At 41.9% G+C, this 27247-nt stretch overlaps 1 long non-coding RNA gene across 1 annotated transcript; it reads right to left on the minus strand.

Annotated features, from left to right (window-relative positions):
- Positions 1-5711: 5711 nt before the first annotated feature.
- On the minus strand, positions 5712-15003 carry LOC148131222 (uncharacterized). Its single transcript, XR_015748333.1, has 3 exons — positions 14975-15003; positions 7152-7277; positions 5712-6104 (listed from the first exon to the last, which is right to left on the minus strand). It is a non-coding gene; the product is annotated as an uncharacterized LOC148131222 (long non-coding RNA).
- Positions 15004-27247: the final 12244 nt, after the last annotated feature.

Raw genomic sequence — 27247 nt, forward strand, 5'->3', positions numbered from 1 at the left:
TGCTTAGCAACTGACTCATATTTATGACGGTTGCAGTGTCCCCAGGTCATGTGATCACCTTTTGTGACCTTTGGGCAAGCAAGTCAATGAGAAAGCTGGATTCACTTAACAACTATGTTACTAAATTAAGAACTCTAGAGATACACTTAACAACTGTGGCACAAAAGGTCATGAAACGGGGCAAATTTCATTTAACAAATGTTTCACTTAACAAGAAAAAATTTGGTTGTGATCGTAAGTCAAGGACTACCTTTAATCTCCTTGTGGCATCTTTGTCCCTTCCCTTTATCTCAGCCCTAAACCCAAGCAATTTTAAACCTAGATGTGAAACTGTATATTAACAGTGGGGGAAGATAGTTTCTTTCTTTCTTTTTCTTGTTCTTTTTCCTGCTACAACATACAATCCATGCCCACACAAACTCCAAACAATTATTGGGAAACTGTTAGCAACAGAAATAGTAGGGATGTTTTCCTTATTATGTTTGGTGTTGTCCCATTTCCTTTTCTCAGCAAGCACACAGTACTGATTAATGAAAATTTTTCTGGCTTCTTTTCAGTGTCTGGCTTCAGAACATTTGCTATTTGATATCCGAGATATGTACAACATGTTCACAGTGAATCCTCCAACTGAAAACAGCAGAGTTCAAACCAAGTCAATTAATTCACAGAGTGAATGGATTTGAGCCCAGAATCTCATGCCTTGTGGAGGGCCTCTTTGATATTCCTGCCAAAAGATATCTGGTTGTAAATGCAGTCAATGTAACTATTTGGTACTTATAGCTCTTACAGTCTTATGTGATTTCTCCACTCACCCCTCCCTTGTAATGGGTGATCTCCGATAATTGAGTTACATTTTGCAGACATTTCAAGCATTTTTCTCTCCCTCTGTAATCTGCTCTCCTCTCTGACACTACAACTCAGACAGTACTTTCAGTGGTTTCACGTTTCCTCTCTCGCCGTTGCCTTGGATATTCTGCTGAAGTCAGGCATAATAAAAGACCTATCCAATATCTGTTCATCCAGCCAGCCTCTTTCTTGGATCTGTTTTTGTTACTTTGGAATCTGAGAGAGCCTGCCTTATCTGGGAAAGCAGGACAGTTGTCCGTGCCCTTGATGAAAAAGCACACAGTAAATGCTCTGAAACACTTGCTTCATTTGCAGAAGACACATTTCTTCCACTGAACACCAGGAAACGCCGCTGAAATTCATCAGGAAAAATCAGATTCTCAGAAGCATAGAATAATTTTTAATAGCTCCCACAGACAGCTGTTCTCAAATTGATGAAAAGAATGGACTGGCCTGAATGGAATCTATGGGAGATGAATACCAAGTACCCTCGCTGGAATCCTTCAAAAGGGACATGAGCATGGCAGGTTACAGTAGCAGGCAATTATATACTAAAGAAACATTCTCCCCCCACCCACCCAAATGAGGGATGTGGGAAAACAATAGTGTAGGGAATGAAAAGCTAAGGTTGACAAGAAGGCTGACCTTCCCTCAAGAGCTGGTGAGAAGAAGGACACTTGTTTCTTATTCTGAATGAGATTGTTGAGGGGTGTGAAAAAAAGGACCGCCCTTTTCAGACAACCACTTGAATAAGTGAGGGCTTGGAAATGATTTTTTTTTAAAGTGAGAAGTCTGAAGAAGAGCTGAATTAACTTCAAGATCTTAGATCATGACGATAGCTGTGTTAACACTGAAATTAACTTTGTTTCAGTGCTAACACAGCTATCGTCATGATCTAGGATCTTGAGTTTAAGCAAATAGCTGTTCTTCAGATTTGCAGTTGAATGTGTGTTGTGTTAGAGGTCAAAGAAAGCAGAGAACAAATTGTGAGCATCCTCTTCCACCTACCAAGTTTTACTTTTCAAGAGGATTACAGTCTTTACATATTTTCAGTTTAATTCTTTTCACAAAAAAATATGTTTATTTCTTAGGAAGAAATTAAATAATGCACAGCCTTTTTATTAACTTGGCCTGTTTCTGTTTTGTTTTGTTTCACATAAACCAGAAGCACATACCACATAAATTCTCCAATGAAATCTCTCCTCCTGCTAAGGTAGGAAACTTTGTGCCACCCATATTCAGTATTTTGAAGATATTTTTACCCAACAACTAAGATTAATGAGATAGGATTAATGAGATATAATTCAAAACCTGTGGGGCACCACATTATGTTTACCTTGTCTACATTTACCCATCATACTGTAAGAGAAAAAGAGGCAGAGCCTGGGGTTAGAGTCAAGAGAGAAATCAGATTGGAATCATTGTGTTCCCACAAGCAATCAAAGTCCAGCCCTCTTTGAATTCCATTAACTCTTATCTAGTGCCAGTTTAGTCGTGGTTCGGGTCCTAATTCTTTGTGACTGACACATACCTATCTATGCCACAACCAGCCACGATGATGCCAAAGTGATGAAATATGCCTTGTTATGTCATAATTAAACTCCACACTTTCAGATTTGTGTTAAAATGCTGAAGCAAGTACGTAAGTTAGTTTTATCACACTGTAATATGCATTTCATCATTTGCCCCTCCCATGACAGCTATATTAATTAGCTCACATTTTTCAGCAGTTTATCAGCAAAATTCCTTTCTTGATTTTCAACCATCCTATATAATCTGCATAAATTGCCTCAGCAATATAAATTCAATAACTTCATCATCTGTATATACTTTAGGAAAACTGAGATCTAGTAAGTAAAATATCATTTATGCAATAACTAAGGCAGTATAATAATGTTTTTGAATGCAGATGCCTTAGAACTTCAGCCCAGCATATTAAGAAAACTAATAATTGTACCATACTGATATTAAAAATCTCAAGCCGGTATATCATAACGTGAAGGGTTTAGGAATTTATTGCTACATATCCCTGGGTAGCTAATTGTAACCTTTCTGACTATGAAAGAGTTATTGTTTTTTTGTTTCTTCTACTTTTTTTTAATCTTTCTACATCTTGAAACACTACAAACAAAAAGGTCTATTCATTATGGATATGGCTGAGGAATTTGATCTTTGCAGAAATTAACCTGCTCCTCTTGTCTTGGGTCAATTTATGAATTAAAATGTAGCTATCCTTCAATTAGAAACTCATATTCCAATTTCCAATATCGAACAATTGAGAAAATCAGTCCTGTTGTTTTATTGGAGTATTCCAAGTCCAATAGGTCTATTTTGTTAAAAAAAAAATCCCATTGCTTACAATATATCTTCTATAAATGGTGTGCAGATAAGATATATGCTCAGAATAAACAGGATATTAAAGTTTTTTAAAAAACAGATTAAAACTGAAAATGGTTTGAATGTTTTATATCACTTTTAAAATAAAACTGAGCAAATACATATTGTTTTGAGATTGGAGTATTCCATTTTACCTAATTGAAGGTTAATATAAACTATTTTGGGGATGAAATGGCATGTTTTAATTGCTTCCTCAGTTCAGACAACTCAAAAGGCCCCTACTCACAAGTGAGTTTAGTTCTTACCTTGCGTAAGGAACTTAACACATTTTCAAAATGATTGAAACAATCCTGTCAACCCCTTTTGCACACAGGCAGTCCTTGACTTACAACCACCATTGGGAAGAGAATTTTTATTGCTAAACAGGGCCATTAAGTGAGTGGCATCCAATGGTATAAGTTTTTTTGCCATGGTTGTTAAGTGACTCAATCAATTGTTAAGTGAATCCAGCTTTCCTCATTGACTTTGCTTGTTGGAAGCTGACTGGAAAGATCACAAATGGTGATCACATGACCTCTAGACACTGCAACCATTGTAAATACATATTGGTTGTCAAGTGCCCCAATGCTGAACACTGGGCCATGGAAATTCTATGATGGCATTTTTTTTTCCTGTAACTTTAAATGGACACTAAACAAATATATTTTAATTTATAGTTTAAACTGGATAATCTAAATATTTTCCCATTTTGTTACTGTGAAGAAACCTGGCAATGTTAAATGTTCCTCCCTAATAGAAATATTGGAGCAGGATTCACATCTTAATACCGAAGATCTTTAAAGTGAATATAAAGATAAAGCCAAAGACTTTAGTTTGGAGATTAATGGGTAGGGAACTTGGAAAAAAAATGGAATTTTGATGTTATATATAGTGATAGCAGCAACAAAACTCTATGCACAAAAATGGAATGACTACAATGGACGAATGTCATTCAAAGGTTGATGGATTTAGCAAAAATATCTAAATTGACTGCTTTCATCAAAGAGAAGAAGACATTTAACTGTTTCTGCTTGGAAACCCCTTTGGACTTTGTGCCTGAGGTGGAAAAAAAAATGAAATTTTGGGTTTTGGGTTTTGCTGATTAGATAGGCGTTATTATAGAAATGGCTAGTATATATTGTTATGTAGAAGTACAAAGTATGGTATGTTATTACCTTATTCTACTACACCAAAAAAAGTTTGAAGTCAATGCTTTTTTCTTTCTTTCCTCTTTACCCTTTTACCCCCACTTTTTCCTCTTTCCCTTCCCCTCCCCTATTTTCCTATTGTTTTTATTTTTTTCCTTTGTATTTCTGTATTTTTTACTTTGATAAACTAATAAACTGGTAGTCCAGCCCAATCTCTTTAATGCTTCTGTTTGTGAATACATATACAGCCAGAATGGACATTTGATGGGAATAAACAAGAGCAGATTGACAGCTATAAACCATCTGACTATCGCATCCAGAGTTCATATTCCAAAAACTATTATTTATTTGACCAGATAAAACTTGCCAGTACTGTACACAGAACAATGGACTAATACAGGGGCTGGCAAGTATAGCATGGTTGACTCAGGAATTCTGGGAATTGAAGTCCACAGGTCGTTGGCATAGTTGCCATAGTTCCCCATCCCAGAACTAATACCTGAAATCTTTGATTTTTGTGAAGAAATGGCAATAGAAAAAGAAGATGAAACCAGCCTGCTGCAGGTGATTAAAAACCACTGGTAGACTGAAATAAATACCCACAGTTCTGTAGCATAAACTAAGGATTTTTATCCTGAAATGTCATGGATTGTTATAGTGCTGATTGTCTTTGCGGAGTTAAGTTAAAGTTATTCATTTGTTTGAACACAGTGTGAGCATGAGGATTGTGTTTTATTAAGCTTGGGATAGGGGACTTAGTCCACCCATTACTGAAGACTTCATTTGCCACCAAAAGGACATCTGTTTCTTTCTAGATTAAAATAAGAATAACAATGCCACTAGCTATATTCTGATAACTTTTCAATTTAAAAAGTGTGATGCCTTGTCTAAGGCCTTCAGCTGAAAAGTTGGAAATGTAAACTGATCCTGAATAAGGCACTGCAACTTTTTTCCATTAGCAATATGCCCAATATTTTCATTAGAATAGTTTTTTAGAGATTAAAAAACAATGACCTATTTATATTTTTTGAACTTTCTGACTTGAGGCTAAAATGATAGCATCTGAAACTAGAAGATTCCTAAAGTGTGTTTTATTTGGTTCATTCATGGGGAGAGAATTGATCAGTGATGGGATTCAAATTTGTTTACTACCAGTTCTATGGGGCTGGCAGGGGAAGGATACTGTAAAATCTCCAGTCAGAGGTGGTATTTGCCGGTTCTCTGAACTACTCAAAATTTCCTCTACCAGTTCTCCAGAACTGGGTAGAACCTGCTGAATACCACATCTGGTCCCGATTTAGAAAGAAGAATATTTGTAGGTTCTTTTTGTGGGTGAACGGGATCATCTGCAAGAAAGGATGAAGTTGGTAGCCATGACTGGATGGTTGAAGTCCCGGAGAGGCCTCACATATCAAAATGTGTATGATGTTCTTTGTGACATAAATTCTGCTTCTTTTGTACATACTTCATGACATCATACACAGAGATGTAAAGGAAAAGGATGCACATCGCAAAACACATTTGTCCTTTTGATAAAAGGATTGGATTCTTCTGGAATTCATGTGTTATTCTTTACTTTCCTCCATAAATATTCCAAAATAGTTTTTGGAGAATCAACAGACATCATAGGTAGAATATTTGCTTGACTCTTAGCTACAACTCAAGAGATTTAAAAGACTGGATTTTCTGCTGGAGTGGACCTCGAAAATCTGAATGTGTAAAATCTTCCAATTTCTGAAAAACAAATAGATGAAAATCTGTACAGACTTTTTTTTTATTTGCAGACCCCTTACTATACTATTTGTGGATGATTTGACTGAACCCAAGATTCAGTCCAATTCTGGTTATAGGTTTGATAAGCAACATTCAGAATAAAGTCTCCACGATGGATATGCTCTGGGTTATATTTTATCACAAGCAAATGACATAGCCATTTACTTGGGCTGACTTGGCACCCATAAATCATTTTTAAAAGGACAATCATGTCCTTTCCAATAACAATTAATGGAGGGAAATCTCTCAGTAAAGAAAAGTGTATTGTAAGCACTGTATGACTTCTAAATAAATTGGTTCTGAATTTCTTGTTTAATGATCTAAGAACATAAAAAGAGAAAAGCACCTGCCCTAAATTGTGAAATATTACACAACTGCAGCAAATCATTCCAGATAATACTAAGCAAAGAATTTTATTAATTTGCAGAGAATTGCATAGTATCAATTCATATATATTCAGCACAGCCTAACCTGGTGCCCTTCAAATATACTGAAGCAAAAATTCACAAAACTTTCTTTCAGTATGGTTTTTTTTTTTTTTTTTTACAAAAGCCTTTTATCATGTTAGGAGAATAAAGTTGTGCCTTAAGTCAGACTTAAACTCCTGCAGGTTCCCAAATTTTTCTTGGCAAGGTTTTCAGATAAAACCTTAAAATACTATTCATCTTTAGATGAAGATGGATTTTTATAATAGTCTAACATTTAGAATTACCAGCATCCAGAGGGGAATAGAGAGCCAAAAAAGGCAAGATGGCAGCTCCAGGAGTCCTACCTGAGGCCTTTGGTTCAACTGCTATAACTGACATCTTGTTAGCCCTGCAAGGCAGTCCAGACAATAAATACAACAAAAGTACTAACCTTTAACTCTACCTTTATTGTAAGATTACATTCACAGAATCTTGCAAGACTGAAAATATTTGTCTCCTTTCCTTTTACTCTCTAGTAAATTAGGAAGGCTCCCTTCTGAAATATTTCCCACATCTACCCCTCTTCTGTGGGCTGAGATACCTTATACACACCAATTGTCCAGTGTCCAGCTCTTCCTCTTGGGTTGCAAATACATAGCTTTCCTTTTTTTCAACTCTCACGCCCACCTTCACTGGAATCCAGTGTTTAGAACTTGGACAGTAGATTCTGTTTGAAACAAACAAAAGAGAGTTGAGTTTTAGCAGTGTGAAACCTATTGTGGTGTTCCCAGCGGTGGGATTCAATTTTTTTAACAACTGGTTCTGTGGGTGTGGCTTAGTTGGTGGATGTGGCTTGGTGGTTATGTTATTGGCTAGGCATGGCCAACTCAATATCACTCACATTGAGGCATGCATCTCCTCGCCTGGCCTCTCATGACTGTGGGGATGCTGAAACAGTTGTAAGTGTGAAAAATGGTCACAAGACACTTTTTTCAGTGCCATTGTAACTTTGAATGGTCACTCCACACAAGCAAAGTACCAACAAAGGAGGGAAAAAAACTCCAGAGAAGTTCCTGAGAACCAAGAATGCCAAGAATGTAATAAGGGTTAACGGAGAGGCAGTTTCTGTAAGCAACACCAGAATGTTTCCTTCCTGCCTTCCTTACAGGATTAGGCCAGTAATTTCTTCTAACAACCAGTTCACTGAACTGCTTAGAATGTTAACAACCGGTTCTAGTGATAGGTGCAAACTGGTAGAATCCCACCCCTGGGTGTTGCAGAGTAGATATTGCAAGTGTACAAATATTTTGTGTCCGCTTGAATCACTTATATTTTTTCCTCCCATCGGTATACAGTTCATCCAAATGCATACATATTTAATCTGATAAAAGTCTATTTTGTTAGGACATTTCCAGGTGACTATTTTAAATGAGTAATTGCACTAAGGTTAGGGGTGGGCTTCAAAAAATTTAACAATCGGTTCTGTGCCCGGTTGCTGGGTGGGCATGGCCATGGTGGGTGTGGCCTAGTCAGCCTCCTGCACCAGAGGGGGGGGGGTGGCATTTGCACCTTCCCCAGGCTCCGGAGGATTTCTTCGAGCCTCCCTGGTCTCTGGAGGCTCTCTGGAGGCTGGAAATGGGCCCATTTCCAACCTTTCAGAACTTCTGGGAGACCCATTTTTCATCCTTCCCAAGCCTCCAAACTTACCTGTGATCCAAAACAGACCATGCAGGGACTCCTGGCAGGGGAGGGACAGGGACAACCAGCATGGGATTTGTGAAACGGGCCATAAAATTAACAACTAGTTCATCCAAACTAGTGCGAACCAGTAGCAGCCCACCCCTGACTAAGGATCCATAATGCAAGTCGAGGCTATATATCGTTTCTAAGAGAAAAGTAGCTACCACCAAAGTAAGAAAGTGTGAATCCATGTGTAATATACAGGTAATCCTTGACTTACAACTGTTCCCTTTAGTGACCATTCAAAGTTACAACAGCACTGAAAAAAAGTGACATGACATAGGCTTCAGAAATTGTGGGTGCTTCATTACTGGAGGTTTTTAAGAAGAGACTGGACAGCTACTGTCTCCTGCTCAAGAAGGGGATTGGACTAGAAAATCTCCAAGTCCCTTGCAGCTCTATTCTGTTTACGATAACTGCACCGTTCGAAGATCAGACTGGAGGTAGTTCATCCTGGAAGGAAGTCTAATCATGTGATCAATAGAGCTGACACTAAGGACCAATAGTGCATTAGGGGATTGACCCTAATTTAATGTTGGTATATTAGATAGACTCAATCATATATTAGGGAATGGGGATAGTAAAGAAGCATTTTGAAGAGTCTTTCCTTGTAAGACTCTTCATTTGCAAATCTTTTTTTTTTAATTCTGTAATATACATATACTGGATATATTCAAATGCCGAATAACAGAGGGATACAATCAAGATCAAGTGAGGTATCAATATCACTCTATAAAGGCTTAGTAAGACCACACCTAGAATGCTGCATCCAGTTTTGTTCACATTTTTATAAAAAAGATGTTGAGACTCTAGAAAAAGTACAGAGAAGAGCAACTAGGATGATTAGGGGACTGGAAACTAAAACATACGATGAACTGTTTCAGAAACTGGGCATGGCTAGTCTAGTGAAGAGAAGGACCAGGGGAGGCATGATAGTAGTGTTCCAATATTTGAGGGGCTGCCACAGAGAGGTAAGGGGTCAAGTTTTTTCCAAAGCACCTGTAGGCCAGACAAGGAATAATGGATGGAAACTGAACAAGGAGAGATTGAACCTGGAAACAAGAAGAAACTTTCTGACAGTAAGAACAATCAACTAATGGAACAGCTTGCCCTCAGAAGTTGTGGGAAAGCCATCACTTGATACCTCCAAGAAGAGATTAAACTGCCATTTGTCAGAAACGGTGTAGGGTCTCCTGCTTGGGTGGGGGGTTGAAATAGATGACCTGTAAGGTCCCTTCCAACTCTGATTATCTGTTAAACCTAAAGGATAACCAAGTTGGGAGGTAGTGAGGTCTTCTAGTCCAACCCCCTGATCAAATAGGAAATATGATACTGCATAAAGACATGACATTGTTGATTTAGTTTTGATTTAGCACACTATAAAAATAGTCATTGTGGCAGGTTAAATCATAGCTAATGTGTGAACCAGGCTGTTGTTTAGAAAATCATGTCTAAAGCATATTATGGCTTTGAGTGATGTAAAAGCCTAATTCTCACTAGATATCTCCATAGCTACATATACTGTAGCTAACCATTGAAATACCACATTTTAAATATTTAAATCAATCTTCAGATTAATAAGAAAAGCACCTTTCATCGTAATCTAATTATGAATGCATTCTTTCCTTCCACTTGGTTAGTAAGTAGAAAGAGAAAAGAGGGGGGCTTTACATCTTATTATTGTCTAGTAGTATGTATTTACATTTGTTTTATTTTAACACATTAGAGAAAACAATGCCATTTATCCATTTTAAAACAAGATGAAGGTATCTCTCCACTAATACTTGCAAAATTAGATTGATAAATTACTTATAGCCATCTTAGCTTCCCAATTTCACAAGTGGCTTTTGAAAGGAAATGCATCTTTTTCTTGATTTTAAAATATGGATTAAAAAAGATCCAGGAGACCATCCAATGGCAGGAAATAATTTCTCTTTGTTTCCATCTTGTGGTGATTCCGATTTTTGCAACCCTGGTATACCTACATACCTGCAGCCTGGATATACCTCCATCTACCTGAGTATCTTCAAGATCTTCAACATTCAGCCCAGGTGTTGTATGCCTATATTAAAATGTTGTTTTTAAATCTTATATCACAAGCCATCAATTCATTTTATTTGTATATTTTAATCTCATTCCCTTCTTTGCTCCCACTCCCCTTGCAGCCTTCCAGTTTTCTCTTCCCAAAATCAAACCTTTGCCGTGTGACAGCAGCAAGATAAACGCAGCACACTGATCCTGGCTTAAAGTCAAAGCAGCTTCTCTAAACCCAGCAGGGGTCACTCTTGGGCAACCATTCCAAGCTACTTGGGGCTTTCTGCCTTTGGCTGCTCCAAGAAAAGGATGGCTTCTGGAGGGAACTTCACTCCATTATTTGTTTCATGGAATAGGGACAGTAACAATGTGGCAACATCATTTGCTTCTCCTGTTCTTTAGCCAGATTCACAGTTCACAGTTTCTTTAGCCACAAAGCACTTTCTGCTGGTACTATAACCCCAATGCCATGGGTTGAGAGCATTGGCCTCTTATTGTCCAGACAAATCTGGGGATAGAGAGCTGACAGACTGAGCACAATTAAAGAACCAATTTTAAAGTTCAACTATAGCTATGGGTTGCTGGCGTCGGGCCAAAATAATCCAATACCAAAGTATGGTTGACAACATTGTTAAATATCATGGGAAACAGGATGCTTGATAAAGTGCTAGGCTTGTCTTACATTTTGGCACTCCTACGTTTAGCAATCTTAAATGTACTGACAAGGGAGTAAGCAGTAAGGCTGGCCAAAGCATTTGAAAGGCATGTTTTACATAGCAAGTTAGCCCAAGCCAAGCATCCTTCCCAATAGATAAAAAACAACAACTGAGTATGATTGTCCCCAGCTGTCTGAATTTGCATGTGGGTTGACCCAAGGAAAGTTTTGTCTGAATGTGCATAACTAAATAACTAGGATGAGCTTCAAAATTGAGTGAGCTAGGCAAATGACATAGCTGCTTTAAATGGCTCAGAGTCAGACTTCATGCATAATTATGACCGTACATGGCAAGGAAGGTTTTGAGAATAGTTGGGCAGCCCTGCAAAGAGAAGTTTTTGAAGCATTTTTTTAAAGTATGAAGTGAAAGGGGGGTATTGCTGTCTTCCAACACTGAGAACAGATCCTTAGGAACATAAGAATGCTCAAATGGTCAATAAGCTCTTTCACAACAGAGAATGGATCTCCACTAAGACAGAGAAAGAGGCTTCCTATTTCCTACCTCATTCTCAGCTTTCATTTTAATCTCTTTCTAATGTCGTTCTTGCAGTGTTTACATACCACATTCTTGGTTTTTTAATTATGAAGATATGGCAGAAGATGCTGTTGTTATTTGGCATTCTTTGCTTTTTATTTTTCTTCTGCTAGACTTATCTCTGTGGGATTAAGCCCCCTTAGGTGTCTCCTGTTTTCTGGTCTAAAACAGATCCACAGGAGGAAGCCCTCCCAGATTTATTTCCATGGGATTTAATTAAAGTGTGGGAAGCCAGACATGAGTTATGGATCCCTGGAGAGACAGTTAGTTGTATAATGGAAAATAGAGTCCTTTCCAGCTCTGAAACTGACTTGAGAATTAGAATTGATTATTTCTTCATTTGGGGGGGGGGGGGATTCTACAAACTATTTTCACCAGTTTGAAATAGTGTGGTAAAAATGTACACAAATATTCATCACTTAATTATGATATCAGTTGCATAACTATTTCTTCCAGAAGCAACATATTAGGCAAGCTGTTATAATGCAGGGTGGATGTTTTCCCAAGTTTCCTCCAGAATTTTTAATTTTTTGTTTGTTTGTTATTGAGTTATTTCTCTCTGTCCCATTACAGAACCTCAGAATTTAGAGCAGCAGTCATGTTTAAAGGGCAGTCTACTGCCTGCAGCATTAATCAGGCACTTGAGTGGTATACTAAAGTGGTCAGTAAATCTTCCATCCCCTCCCCATCAACACTTTCTGGAATCTTGTACCTCTTAATATTAGTTTTCACAAAGGGAAATGGTCACTGTGGCTTGGGATGTATCTCCAAGTTGAAAGCAATGGGTCTGTTTATATTCAGACATGGCATGAGGGATGCCCTTCATAAAAATGACACTGGAGGCAAAGAACACGAGAAACAAAACTGCATCCATCTGTATATTACTACTATGACTGTGAAGATGATAAAGCCATGTGGGATTATGCTTTGATAAATGGAGCAGGATTGAAGAAATTTGGGGGGCAGGCAGGGGTGGGCTGCTACCGGTTTGTCCCAGTTGTTAATTTTATAGCCAGTTCGGTGAACCGGCAAATCCCATCCCTGGCTGTCCCTGCCCGCCCCACCCTGCCCCTCCCAGGAGTCTTCAGGAGGCCCATTTTGGATCCCAGATAAGTGCAGGGCCCATGCGGAGGCTCAGGGAGGGTTAAAAACAGGCCTCCCGGAGGCTTCAGAAGGCGGGAAATGGGTCCATTTCCGGCCTCCAAAGTGCCCCCGGAGCACAGGGAGGTCATTTTTGCCGTTCTGGAGGCTCAAGGAAAGCCTCTGGAGCCCAGAGATAGCAGAAAAATGGGCCTCCCGGAGGCTTCAGAAGGCCAAAAAAGGCCCTGTTTCTGGCCTCCAGAAAGCCTCCTGAACCCAGGGAGGCTGTTTTCACCCTCCTAGAGGCTCGAGGAAAGTTTCCAGAGCCTGCCAAGGGTGAAAACACACACACCCGCCATGGTGCAGGAGGCTGACTAGGCCACACCAACCATGGCCATGCCCACCCAGCAACCAGGCAGAGAACTGGCTGTTAAATGTTTTTGAGGCCCACCCCTGGCGATAAGAATAACAGAATGACAGAGTTGGAAGGGACCTTAGAGGTCTTCAAGTCCAGCTCCCTGCTCAGACATAAAACCATATATCATTTCTGACAAATTGCTGTTCAATCTCTTCTTAAAAACTTCCAGTGTTGGAGCATTCACAACCTCTGGAGGCAACTCGTTGCACTAATTAATTGTTCTCACTGTCAGGAAATTTCTCCAGGTTGCTTCTTTCTTTGATTAGTTCCAATCCATTGTTTCTTGTCTTGCCTTCAGGTGCTTTGAAGAATAGGTTGATGCCCTCTTCTTTCTGTCTGGCAGCCCCTCAAATATTGGTACACTGCTATCATGTCTCCCCTAGTCCTTTTTTTCATTAAACTAGACGCAGGTTGTATGGCAGGAGTAAATGCAATCCAAGAGAGAACTATTTTTAAAAAACCAATCTATCATAGTTGCAACCTTCAACCCTGTGAATACAATTGTCCTGTACAAGGACCAATATATATGAATTAGTGTCATCTGCAAATGGCTGAAAACGATGGAAGTGAACATTCATTATTCACACAGAAGTCTTCACACTGTGTTTAGAAAGGGAAAGGAAGGAAGGAAGGAAGGAAGGAAGGAAGGAAGGAAGGAAGGAAGGAAGGAAGGAAGGAAGGAAGGAAGGAAGGAAGGAAGGAAGGAGGGAGGGAGGGAGGGAGGGAGGGAGAAGAAGAAGAAGAAGAAGAAGGAGAAGGGAGAAGGAGAAGGAGAAGGAGAAGGAGAAGGAGAAGGAGGAGGAGGAGGAGGAGGAGGAGGAGAAGAAGAAGAAGAAGAAGAAGAAGAAGAAGAAGAAGAAGAAGAAGAAGAAGAAGAAGAAGAAGAAGAAGAAGAAGAAGAAGAAGAAGAAGAAGAAGAAGAAGAAGAAGAAGAAGAAGAAGAAGAAGAAGAAGAAGAAGAAGAAGAAGAAGAAGAAATGATATCCACTCTAGCATTATCTCAGGCATGCTGAATACCTTCCCTAACAAAGGCAGGCTAAAGAAAAGACTATGTTCAAAGGGTTATTGCTACCGGTTCTCCAGAACTGGTCAGAACCTGCTGAATACCACCTCTGGCTAGAGCTGTCAACAGCAGAGCTTTCCAATGACCTGCCAGCTGGCTAGGGAATTCTGGGAGTTGAAGTCTAGACATTTTAAAATTGCCAAGGTTGAGAAACACTGCTGTAGAAGAATCAGCAAGGTCTCACCCCCCGCCCCCCCACACACTTATAACTGGCTTGATGATGATCAATCACTACCAAAACCCACATATTTCAATATAATACAAGTTTTAGATATGCATCTTGGTGTGCAAGCCTGGGCTGTCTAAAATGGGAGGTGAGGATTATCTATTTCTTTGACTGCCGTCATAATAGAACTTTCAAGGCAGAAATATGGAATGTGCTGTCTTAATGGGCAGCCGCTAAAATGCCCTGTAATGTTGTCCTGCTGCTAGGTTCAGCCTCTTTCTCTCTTTCCTTCTTTCTCTCTCTCTCTCTTTCTCCTTCTTTCCTTTCTCCCTTCTTTCTTTCCCTTTCTCTCTCTTTCTGTATCTCTCTTTCTTTCTGTCTCTCTTTCTTTCTCTCTCTCTCTCTCTCTCTCTATTTCTTTCTTTCCCTTTTTCTCTTTCTCCCTCTCTTTTTTCTCCCTCTCTTTCTTTCTCTTTCTCTCTCTTTCTGCTTCCCCTCCCCCTCTATCAAGCCAGCTCTTTTCTTTTATTACACTGTGTGTACTCAATAACAGCAAGTGGCTTTAGGCTTTCCTTCCCACCCACCCACCCTTTCCCACTTGAAATCTGCACAGTTTCCAGCCTTGGAAGAAAGAGGGCAACTGGTTTTCAGTGGTTGCAGCATAGCGACTCACAGCTCCGTCCCAGATGCTGTCACTGTCACTACCAGAGCAGATCTGCAACATCTTGTCACAGGCACACATCAATGCCTGTGCCTGCTGCCTTTTTTCCCAGAGGACAGGCTAACACCTGCTGCTGGCAGTGTGCCGGGCCTTCAGGGAACAAATGTTCAATTGCTGCTCGGTGATAGGATGGGACAGATTCTAAATTTCAAGTGAACTGGCTAAAGGCACCCTAGGCTCATCGTAGCCAGGCCTGCACCCAGATGGTTCCAGGTTTTATAGAATCTGGGGGAGGGTGGGGGAGAAGGGGTGAGTCATGTACATTCAGCAGCATTTTGGGGGGGAAAAATCAGAAAGAAATCGCACCAACAATAAAGTTGTAGGATTAGATTTGTGGAGAAAAAGATTTCTTGGTAAACATTGTTACATGGATGGGATTTTAATTTTGGGCATTTCTTATTGTGATATCTATAATATTGTGTGGCTGTCCCTTCCTTCCCTCCCTCCCTCCTTTCCTTCCTTCATTCCACCCATCCATCCTCCCTCCCTCCCTGCCTCCCATTCTTCCTTCCCCCCTTTTCCTTCCTTCCTTCCTCCCTTCCTTCCCTCTCCCCTTCCTGCCATCCCTTCCTTCCAAACTAAACCACAAATATACAATGACAGTTATTGCAGGATATAATGCGTGTATCATGAGCCTAACAACTAACCCTGAAAGGTTTATAGCCTTTAGAAAATATGAATTATATAAAATATAAATTGCCTACTCGAACATTTTCTTGCGTCTTCAGAATTTTTTTATAATTTTATAATCTTTTAAAATTTAAATTTTAACTTGAACATTTTAATTCTTATACACTGTTTTATATTTTTTACTGTACTGTACAGAGTCGCTCTTTGAGGGAAATGAGTTGTCCAGAAATGTGATAATAAAAATAAACAAATAAATAGATTGCTTCTTTTGAGAGTTGTTTTGGTTCTGAATTTTTTCTTAGCATGTGAAATAAGATATCACAGTTCAAGACAATGGAGGACAAGAAAAGGAAGTTAATTTTATTTAGTGGAGGGAAGTGTCTTTCCTGTGAAAATGATAAACTTTTGTTGAATGTATGCAGTACAGCAAGAAGATACAATTTCTTCTTTCAGTTCCATGCACTTTCAGTTAGACTGAAATGTTCCAGAAAATAAAATTGGCTTTAGGCCTGGGTTTGGAACTGACACTGTTTTGGTTGCACTCAAATTTTGAGATTTCACAAAGAGTCTCAGAAGCATTGTGTTTTTATAATCAACCAGAGAATTATTGGCATCTGCGGATGGTTGGGGTTTTAATAATTCCTTTCCCACTTAAATGGAAATTTTCAGAAGCTGCTTCCCATGGGTTTTGTGTGTGTCTCTGTGTGTGTTTGTGTGTGTTTGTCTTCAATACTCTTGGCAACTGCTTTGACAAGTCCCTGTAGTTTTCCTGGCAAAGTTTCTAAAATGATTTGCCATTGCCATCTTCCTTGGGTAGAGAGACGATGACTGGCCCATCTAGCTTTGTGCCTCAGATGGGGACTATAACTCACTTTCTCTCAGTTTCTAGCCTGGAGCCTTCACCACACCAGACTGGCTGTTATTCCCATGAATTAAAGAACTACATAAATATTCTTGAGGAGGTTGCACGGCTTTCCCTCTTTTTGCAGCTAATCTTAGTATGGCAGTAAATATCCTGAATTAGTTTAAACAGCACATATGGGCATTCATTTCTGTTTGGAAGGATGTCTTGTTGGCAGGTGGTTTGTCTGTCCAGAGCTTTTTCATCTCATCCTGATTTAAATCAATCCTAAGGCTTCCAGTTCCAAATAATTAAAGGATAGGAGGTGCTGACTTCTGGATGGGTAGATATCTGTATCTGGTTATAGAAAAGATGAGATGGGAAGGAAAAATTCAGGTGACTAACAATAGAGGTGGTGCCTACTCACATTACACAGAGTGCCTATTTATATGTATATATGCAGACAAATGTGAACACTAAGAAGAACGCTAAGTTTCTAAGAAGAAATGTATCTTGGTATCAATTCTTCAGATATGATTAAAGTCTTACTCTATTTGTATATAATAAAGATGGATCATAATCCTTCCTGTTCCGAACTAGCAGGCTCGTAAGCCTGCAAACCTGACTGGCCGTTCCACAAGCAGGCTCGTAATCCTGCACATTTGATTGGTCCGTTGACAGTGAGTCGTGATTGGTCATTCTGGACTAGTCTGATTGGCTCGTTAACAGGCTGCTGCGATTGGACGCTCCAAGCGCGGCAAACTTAAACCATTGGACGCTTTGACAGCAGCCAGCTCTATAAAAGGAGCTGCTGTTGCTATTCTCTTTGCTCTGTTCCTGAAGTCACAAATAAAGAGTTGGAGTCACTAATTGATGTCTCGTCTCCGTTATTGCGCCCACTCCCCGAGATAGAACACTGGCAACGAGGGTGGGATGCGGAGACGATAAGAGCTGACTGAACAATCACGAAGTACTGGCAGAGCACGTGGCTGACAACGTGCAGAAAACGGCAGAATGACCAGCAGCGCAATACCACCCGCTCCGTTTGATCCAGCCAACGAAGATTGGGACTCGTATATGGACAGGTTCCAAATTTTCCTGGAAACCAATAATCTGAAGGATGCTATGCCTGGAAAAAAATGTGCGGTGTTCCTAACGCATTGCGGACCCGCCATTTTCAAAATGGCAAAGGCGCTAGCGAAACCAGCTGAAGTCAAAACTATGGATTGGGACACCCTCGCTCCCATTCTCAGGGCTTATTACGCCCCAGCGGTTCCAACCCTCATCAGAAGACACGAGTTTTACCAGAGGGACCAACAGGAAAGCGAGAGCATCAGGGACTTTGTAGCTGACCTAAGAAATTTGGGCGGACTATGTGGCTTCGCGAATCTGGAAGAAGCCATGAGAGATCGGATTGTCCTGGGTCTAAGAGACCTCACCATCCAAAGCAAGAGTATGGCAAAAGGGGATATCGCCCTCGCAGATGCCATAGCAGATGCTACTGCAGCAGAAGCAACCAGGAAGTCAGCGGCTCGAATGCGCCAAGCAAATGGATCCAGCCGCCAACTCGCCAGCGACATCCCAACACCCACAGAGAGACACACAACAACAGCCCACCACGAAGACATCGAGTCCTCATCAGAAGGAGAAGAGGAAGAAGTCAATAGACTCAGATCAGAGCGTGACCAGCGAGACCAGCGAGGTCGTAAACCCAACTTCCAGTGCGCTGGATGCAGGGGAAACCACCCACGAGCAGATTGCAGGTTCCTAGACGCCATCTGTCATACCTGTGATAAAAGGGGCCACATCGCCAAGGTCTGCAGAAGTAAACGAGTATCCAGCCCCAAGAGGAACGAAAATACCTTCCGGCAGACAGCAGGCAACCACCCATCAAATCGGGACCGCCCAAACACCCAGTGGAGCCCATACAACAGAAACCGAATGCTTGCCACCAATACCAGACGAGAGGAGGCACATCAGACCGTCATCATCGGCCACGCCTCATCAGTAGATGCAAAAAAAATCCAGGTAAGGGTCACCATCGAAGACAGACCATGCATCATGGAAGTCGATTCCGGGTCATCCCTATCAATGGTCTCCTGGAAAACTCTCAAGCAACTGATTCCTGACATCCGCCGCCAGGATCTCCGCACCCAGAGACTCATATTAAAGGACTACCAAGGCAATTGAATCCCGGTTGCAGGTTCCAGTCACGTCCAGGTCTCGTTTAAAGACCACACCGCAACTCTACCTCTCACTGTCGTTGACAGAGACCGACCCAGTTTATTGGGATTACAGTGGTTCGCGCCATTAGGAATCGAATTGGCAGGCATCAACCAGACTGTAAGCGAAGACTGGGAGGCGGCCCTCATCCGGGATTTCCAAGACGTTTTCACCAAGCAATTAGGCAAGTACAAAGGGGTCCCCCATTTCGTTTAATCTCTGCCCTGATATCGCACCCATCCGTCTAAAGCCACGCTGAGTTCCCTTTGCCCTCAAACCGAAAATTGATGAACAATTGGACAAATTAATAGCACAGGGCGTGTTAGAACCCATCGACCACGCCCGGTGGGAGACCCCAATAGTAACCCCCATAAAACCTGACGGGTCCCTGAGAATTTGTGGGGATTACAAGGCCATCCTGAATCACGCGCTTCAACAGAGCGCCTATCCAGTACCCGTGGTCCAACACCTTCTTCACTCGCTCGGGAGCGGAAAAGTATTCACTAAGCTTGACCTGGCCCACGCGTATCAGCAGGTGCCAGTAGACGCAAAGACCGCTGAAGCCCAGACCATAGTCATGCACAGGGGTGCGTTCAAATGTAATAGACTCCAGTTCGGAGTAAGCGTAGCACCTGGCATTTTTCAAAGTTTGATGGAAAGGTTGCTACAGGGCATAAAAGGAGTTGTACCCTATTTCGATGATGTATTGATAGCCGCCCTACACGAAGTCAATTAGAAAAACGCTTAAGAACTGTCCTACAAAAGTTCCAGGACGCAGAACTCAAAGTCAAGAAGGACAGGTGCCAATTATGCACTGAGAGGGTTGAATTTCTTGGTTACCTTCTTGACAAGCAAGGTATTCACCCTACCGAAAAGAAATTAGCAGCTATTAAAAACGCTCCAAGACCCAGAAACAAGACAGACCTTCAAGCCTTCCTGGGCCTCATTAACTTTTATAACATCTTCCTACCCCAGAAGGCAACTGTTGCTGAACCCCTGCATAGGCTCCTCGACAAGAAGGCTTCCTGATTTTGGGGACGTCGAGAGGAGCAAGCTTTCCAACAAGTCAAAGACCTTCTCACATCTGATGCAGTGTTAATCCAATATAACGAGACACTACCCTTGACCATGTCTTGTGACGCTTCACCCTTTGGAGTAGGAGCCATCCTGAGCCACGTTCTACCAAACGGTATGGAGGCGCCTATCGCGTTCTTTTCAAGAACTTTGTCAAAAACTGAAAGGAACTATAGTCAATTAGATAAAGAAGCCCTTGCTATTGTATCTGCAATTAAAAGGTTCCACGAATACGTATATGGACGATCCTTTTCCATAATCACAGACCACAAGCCATTGCTTGGCATTTTAGCAGGGGATAAACCAACTCCCCACATCACCAAGAATGACACGATGGTCGGAGTTCTTAGCCGCGTACGACTACCAGTTAAGACATCGACCGGGGAAAGCCATTCCCCATGCTGACGCCTTAAGCCGTTCACCATTACCAGAGTTCCTAGACGACCCAGCTCCTACACTTTCCACGCTACAAATAGAGATGCTTCCCTCACCTCCACTAACTGCGCACGATATCGCGTTAGAAACAAAAAAAGACCCTTGTCTGGCGCAAGTCCTCAGTTGGGTGGAGAGGGGATGGCCAGAAATTGAACCCAATGACAAGTTCAAACCCTTCAAAAACAGACAGACAGAACTTTTCTCCCAAAAGGGGTGTGTGTTATGGGGAGACCGAGTAGCCATTTCAGAAAAACTTCAACGCCAAGTCCTGAAAGTGCTGCACGATGGACACCCGGGCATCGTACAAATGAAAGCACTGGCAAGGAGCTATGCATGGTGGCCAGGTATGGACAGACAAATCGAAGCCTGGGTTGCCACCTGTAGCAAATGCCAAGAAACACGTGCAGCTCCACCAAAAGCACCCCCAACGGAATGGGAAACGCCCAGGGGTCCATGGTCCCGCATCCACATCGATTTTGCGGGACCTACAAAAGGACATACTTTTCTAATAACAGTAGACGCCTACTCGAACTGGCTCGAGGTGAACAAGATGAAGACCACCACCACAGAAGCGGTCATCAAAAAACTAAACAGACTGTTTGCAACACACGGATTTCCAGATGTCCTGGTCTCCGACAATGGCCCGCAGTTTACCGCCTTGGCATTTGAACAATACCTAGCGGACCGGGGGATACGTCACGCCCTGACATCGCCTGCTCACCCGGCGGCCAATGGCAGGGCTGAACGAATGGTTCAGTTTACTAAAACAACCCTACACAAAATGGACCAAGGAAACATTCATGAGAGAGTCACCAGAATGCTCCTTCTCCAACATATTACACCGAACAGCACCACAAACAAAAGCCCAGCCGAACTTCTGATGGGCAGAAAACTTAGATCACACCTGGACCGCCTACACCCTGCTTACACCCCAGAAAAGCCCCTGGGTTCCAGCAGCAAACATCGTACATTCAAGGTAGGAGACCTCGTATTCGCTAAGAATTTTACAGGTGACCCATTGTGGGTCCCTGCCAAGATAACACAAATTACGGGCCCCCGTTCCTACCGATTAGAAACCACAGATGGAAGATTGTGGAAACGCCACATCGACCAGCTGCGTTCAAGGCTGATAACTACCCCCTCTACGAACTCTGAAATCAGAACCAGAGGGGGAAGGGAAACCGAGGATTTTGAAAACGAAATAATACCTGCTCCAAGACACGCAAGCCCGCAGTTCGCACAACCAAGCCCAGCATACTCACCTGATGGAGAGGACCCGTGGCAGATGATCACTTCTCCAGGCAACAGCAGCCGAGCGGGGTCAGCAAATTCAGAGGACCCAGACGACAGGGACGAGGGTAACGTTGAAGGCATCCCCGAGTCACCTCCAAGGATACCCAGCACAGAAGCCAGGTCACCATTAAACAACTCACCAGAACCAGAATCCGAGCTAAGGCAGGTTGAACAGCGCAAATCAGGTAGACAGGTGCGAAGACCTGCCTACCTGCGTGAATACATCACCCCACCCCTGAGACGGAACCTAGAGGGGAGGGGTGTTCCGAACTAGCAGGCTCATAAGCCTGCAAACCTGACTGGCCGTTCCACAAGCAGGCTCGTAATCCTGCACATTTGATTGGTCCGTTGACAGTGAGTCGTGATTGGTCATTCTGGACTAGTCTGATTGGCTCGTTAACGGGCTGCCGCGATTGGACGCTCCAAGCGTGGCAAACTTAAACCATTGGACGCTTTGACAGCAGCCAGCTCTATAAAAGGAGCTGCTGTTGCTATTCTCTTTGCTCTGTTCCTGAAGTCACAAATAAAGAGTTGGAGTCACTAATCGATGTCTCGTCTCCGTTATTGTGCCCACTCCCCGAGATAGAACACTTCCAACGTGAGGACAATGTCTTTCTTGCTACTATGTAGGATTTCTGGTTTAAACAAGGTCAGGATAGTAGCAGAGAATATAACACTATTGCTGAAGACAAACCAGATTTAGCCATGAACTACTGATTTGGCAGGAAAATTATTATAGTCATAGAGCAGCTTGTTATCATGTTATTACCTAGATAAAGAAAACAAAACTTGACAATGCTCAATGTTTCAGTGTACACATATGACAAATGTAACAGAGGGGAAAATGAATAAGCATGTACTTGTATTTATATTGAAAAGATGTTACCTAAAAATGACTTCATATAAAATATTTGTACTTTGGAACTGACTTTAAGAAAACAAATCATGTTCAGTTACAAAAATAATCAAGATCTCAACTACCATCTTCTGGGTTACTGTTACCAGATGCGCAATTTTCAGCTGACATGTAAAATAGAAGCGGGGAGCAGAAGGCAGACATCTGCATTTCTAGGTGTTTATTTTTAAATAGAGGCTCAGCACCTCTACCCTGCCTACCTCATAATAATATTAATTGGGGGAAAATAACACTCTTCATAATTTTAATGCTTTAGTGCCTTTTTTTTAATTAATCGCAAATCGCATCATTTGAATTTAAAATAATTTTAATAAGACCATCAAAATGTGTTTTTTTTTAAATATTAAAAACACAGGGGCTGATGATAAGGAAATAAGATTTCTAGTGTTAGCTTCCTAGTTGAAAAATCATCCCAGAGAGATAATTACTGAGAGCTATTTATGTATGATTACTGTTTGCAGACTTCAGTTCTTACTCTGATAACTGACTTTTCTTCCCTTTCCTGCAAATGGATTTAACTAGATAGTCACCATGTTTCTGAAAAGAAAGCCTTAAATTTGGTTGGCCAAGATGTGTATTTTGAAGAAAGACACACCCCCTTGCTGCTTTTGATTAAAGCAATCAGCTAAATGAAACATAGTCACCTTCAGCTGGTCCATGTATTTAGTATGCAACTATTTTATTAGATTTTTATCCTGCCTTTACTACTTTATAAGTAAATCAAGGCAGCAAACATACTTAACATTCTGTCCTCCACCTATGCACCTCACAACAACAACCCTGCGAGAGGGATTGGGTTAAGAGGGAGTGACTGGCCCAAAGTCACCCAGTTGGCTTTCATAGCTAAGGCAAGTCTAGAACTCACAGGCTGCTGGTTTCTGGACCAATAAGTGCCAACCAGACATTATTTAGCTTTTTTTTTTTTTTAAAAAAAATGCCCTGTGTATTCAATTTAATAGAGCATAACTTAGATGGGTTTTTTTCTGATTTGAGGAAAATGTTCCATGATTTGAGGGGAAATCATGTCGTGCATATGAAATTGCCTCGTCATTTATGTACTGCACAAGCGTCTCTCCAGTTTTCAGCACTCTATTACGCTTCTTAAGTCTCAACTTAACGGTAGCCCTCTATTTACAACAGTTCATTTAGTGACCATTCAAAGTTACAACAGCCCTGAAAAAAGTGACATGACCATTTTTCACACTTATGACTGTTGTAGCATCCCCATGTTCATATGATCAAAATTCAGATGCTTGGCAACTGACTCATATTTATGATGGTTGCAGTGTCCTGGGGTCATATGATCACCTTTTGCAACCTTCTGACAAGAAAAGTCAATAAGGAAGCCAGATTCACTTAACGATCACGATACTAACCAAAAGCTGCAGGTTCTAAAATGGGATACTCATTTCACTTAACAACTGTCTCGCCTAGCAACAAACATTTTGGGCTCAGTTTTAGAGGTAAATTGAGGAGTACCTGTAATGGTTTACATTTTTTGGCATTAAAAATGTACAGATCCAGGTCTTGCTTATAGTTTGTGGTTGACAAATATATATTGTTTTTAAAAACTATCAGGTGCAATCCTGATTTTCACCAGAATGGCAGCCCACAACTGCAGTCTCAGCAAAACTTTCCAGAACATCCATTAGCTTTAGGGGTGGGGGGGAATAACCACTGGTAACAGCTTAAAAAGATGTTTCTAAGGTTAACTGCCTTGGAACTAGGACATTTTTGTCATTATCATGGCCTCATGCTAAGGGTTAGTGTTGGAAGCCTCTTAACTGGCATTAACATTAGAAATGTGGAGGGGCGAGCTCTAAAATTAGCGATATGCAGGTTAGCGATATGCAGGTCAATGTAAATCCATATCATTTTACTTCTCACTGACCTTTTTTTAAAAAAAATTAAACATCTAGAAACATATTTACTGTTCCTTTAGAGAAGGTGCAGTTTTACTTTTGAAAATGAATGTGATGTCCAGAATTATTGGTTTATTTTTAATCACTTTTACAAAGGTTTGATTTTGTAGTACTTTCTGGAATCCCCATATTGTTTAGGACAGGTGATCTGTAGATTTCAACCCACCCATCCATTGCAGCAACGGAAACCTGACTGGGAAGCCAAATTCCATGAGTACCGATGAAAAAACATTGCCTGACTAGAGTCACATGATGCTGTGTGGATGCATATTCCTTCCAGGAAATGCTGATGCTAAGGAGAATCTTCCAAGAAGCCTAGATTACCATGCATGCTTGGGAATCGAAAAGAAGCGAAGGAAAGCTAACTATTTCATACATTTTCAAAGCTAAGTCTTTGGTTGCTGTTTGCTGGCTTTATTTCTGTTATATTTCATTATATCTCCATATAAATCAAATCCTTTCTCAGGAACTTCCAAAGGAAACTCCATTTACATCTCTAAATAAAAGTAAAATACAGTTTGGCTGTCTTAAATTCACCAACTTAGAAACAGTTACCAAAAAAAATCCATGATACAAGCTGAATAGTATATCATATACAATTATAGTTACTGATAATGTGGATGATAAAAGATACTCTCCCAGCCAACTTTTCCCGAGTACTGTGATACTATAACTAACACATTTTGTAGTCCAAAAGGTTGTGGTTGAGAATATTTGGAGGATGCCAAGTTAACTCAATCTTAGAGAAAAGAAGATATTGTATGATACCTGTACATTTTAATACTTTGGGATAAAGTAAGATGTCTTTGGTTTTGAATTAATTACAAAAGGCGGGAACAAGATTTCTTCATTTACATTATTGAGGATGTGGGGAGTTAAATGTAGATCTTTTTGTCAAAGAATTGCATCCATATCCCATTTGCCTTGACTTACTAGGGAAAGTGGTTTCAGACAAATTAATTAAGCAATAAGACATGACAATGTGAATCATCTTGTAATGATTTACACTTTATTGTAGTGTTAGGTACAAGGCCAAAGGCCAGAGTGCTGTCAAAGCACCTAGGTGTAAGTTATTTGATTATTTAAGCCCTAAAGTATTTTTCATACTATAAAACTTTGCATTAAGAATTCAGTGGATGATACTTTACTGTTGTTTAGTAAATTTCTAGGAAGGCTTTAATATTGGCCCAAACATTGTATAAATAACTATCTTTTCCTACCTCTTCCATATCCCTATCTTCATTGCACAGATTATTATATTTTCTCCTCTATAACAAAATTCGGTCTACTTAAAGAGAGACAGATCATATGAAGTGTTTTGTACATCCTTTTCAATTGTTAAAACTGAAACTTATATTGTTGCTGTAGTTGTTATTCATACTCATGAAATATCACTCTAATATAAATGTTATTATTACTTTTTTTTCTCGTGGTCAACTTCTTCTCACAATTCTATAAATGGCATCATTCAGACATGTTGTAGGGTCAAAATTATTTACTGAGGAATTTCTACATGCTAGTTCAAATATTAAGTGTGACCTATTTTACTCTGACTTTTCTGTAATTTCTTTTTTCATTCCTAGGTCCCTAGACCATATGTCTGAAGCCCCTAGAACAGGGGTGGGCAAACTACGGCCCGCGGGCCACATCCGGCCCGTTGGTCTGTCCAATGCGGCCCGCCCCTGAAAAAAAATTGCTGCCATTGGTCTGTCCAATCCGGCCCGCCCCTGAAAAAAAATAGCTGGGCGTGGCGTATTGCCCTGTGCCGCGTGGCCCCCAAAGCTGCAAAACAGTGCGGAGCGATCTAGGGGTAGGAAAGAAAGAAATTTGCAAAGGCCTCGGCTGGGAGTTCGAAATCACCTTCGAGTGCGACCTCTCCGAAGGTGAGTCCCGCCAATCCCCTTTTTTTTCCGGGGCTTCCAGGCTTAAACTTTGCAAAGGCAAAGCTTGCAGGCTGGGCGTCTTCCCGCCGAGGAGCGGGAAGGGTTCCACCAGCCGGGCGGGCGGGCTGCTTGGAGCCACCTAAAGCTAGGCCGCTGCTGGTGGAGCCTTGCCCTGCCTTGGTGCCCGTTCCCGGCTCGGCGGTCCTGCTTGGCGGCACTTTAAAAGCCTGCTCCCAGCACCCGAGCAACTTCCCAGCAACTTTGCGCTCGTTTTAACTCGCTGGCGCTCGTGCCTGGCCCGAGCGCGCGGCGGAGGAAGCCCGGCGGGCGGGCGGGCAGGCGGGCTGCTTGGAGGAGGCAACCCGGCGGCGCTCCGGGCTTCCCTCCGCCCGTGCGGCTCGGGCGGCGGGAGCACCCGCGAGTTAAAAGCGAAGCCAAAGTTGCTGGGAAGTTGCTCGGTTTTCCGGGCTTCCAGGGCTTTGCAAAGGCAAAGTTTGCAGGCTGGAGCGTCTTCCCGCCAAGGAGCGGGAAGGGTCTCGCCCGCGGCGGGCGGGCTGCTTAAACTTTGCTCGGGCGGCACTTTAAAAGCCTGCTCCCAGCACCCGAGCAACTTCCCAGCAACTTTGCACTTCGTTTTAACTCGCGGGCGCTCGTGCCTGGCCCGAGCCGCGCGGCGGAGGAAGCCCGGTGGGCGGGCAGGCTGCTTGGAGGAGGCGACCGGCCCGCAGCAGCAACAGGCAGTTTCGCCTGGGCTCCACTCAGGTGTCCGGCTGGGGCTGTCAGGAGTTGCTACCGCCGGCGCAGCTCCGTGCGGCTCCAGTCCCGCGTTGCCTTGGGAAGAAAAGGCAAAACCAGGAGCCGCTGAGCCTGAGCCTCCGGTGCTGCTGCTCCGAGGCAACGCAGGACTGGAGCCGCGCGGAGCTGCGCGGCGGTAGCAACTCCTGACTCAGGGGGCCTCCGAGGGGAGGAAGGAGGAGAAGAGGGGGAAGGGTGGGGGCCGATTCCCAA

Source organism: Notechis scutatus, chromosome 3, assembly GCF_049901735.1.
Source record: "Notechis scutatus isolate UNSWTSFEM ecotype Mainland chromosome 3, rNotScu1.2, whole genome shotgun sequence".
NCBI classification, from domain to species: domain Eukaryota; kingdom Metazoa; phylum Chordata; class Lepidosauria; order Squamata; family Elapidae; genus Notechis; species Notechis scutatus.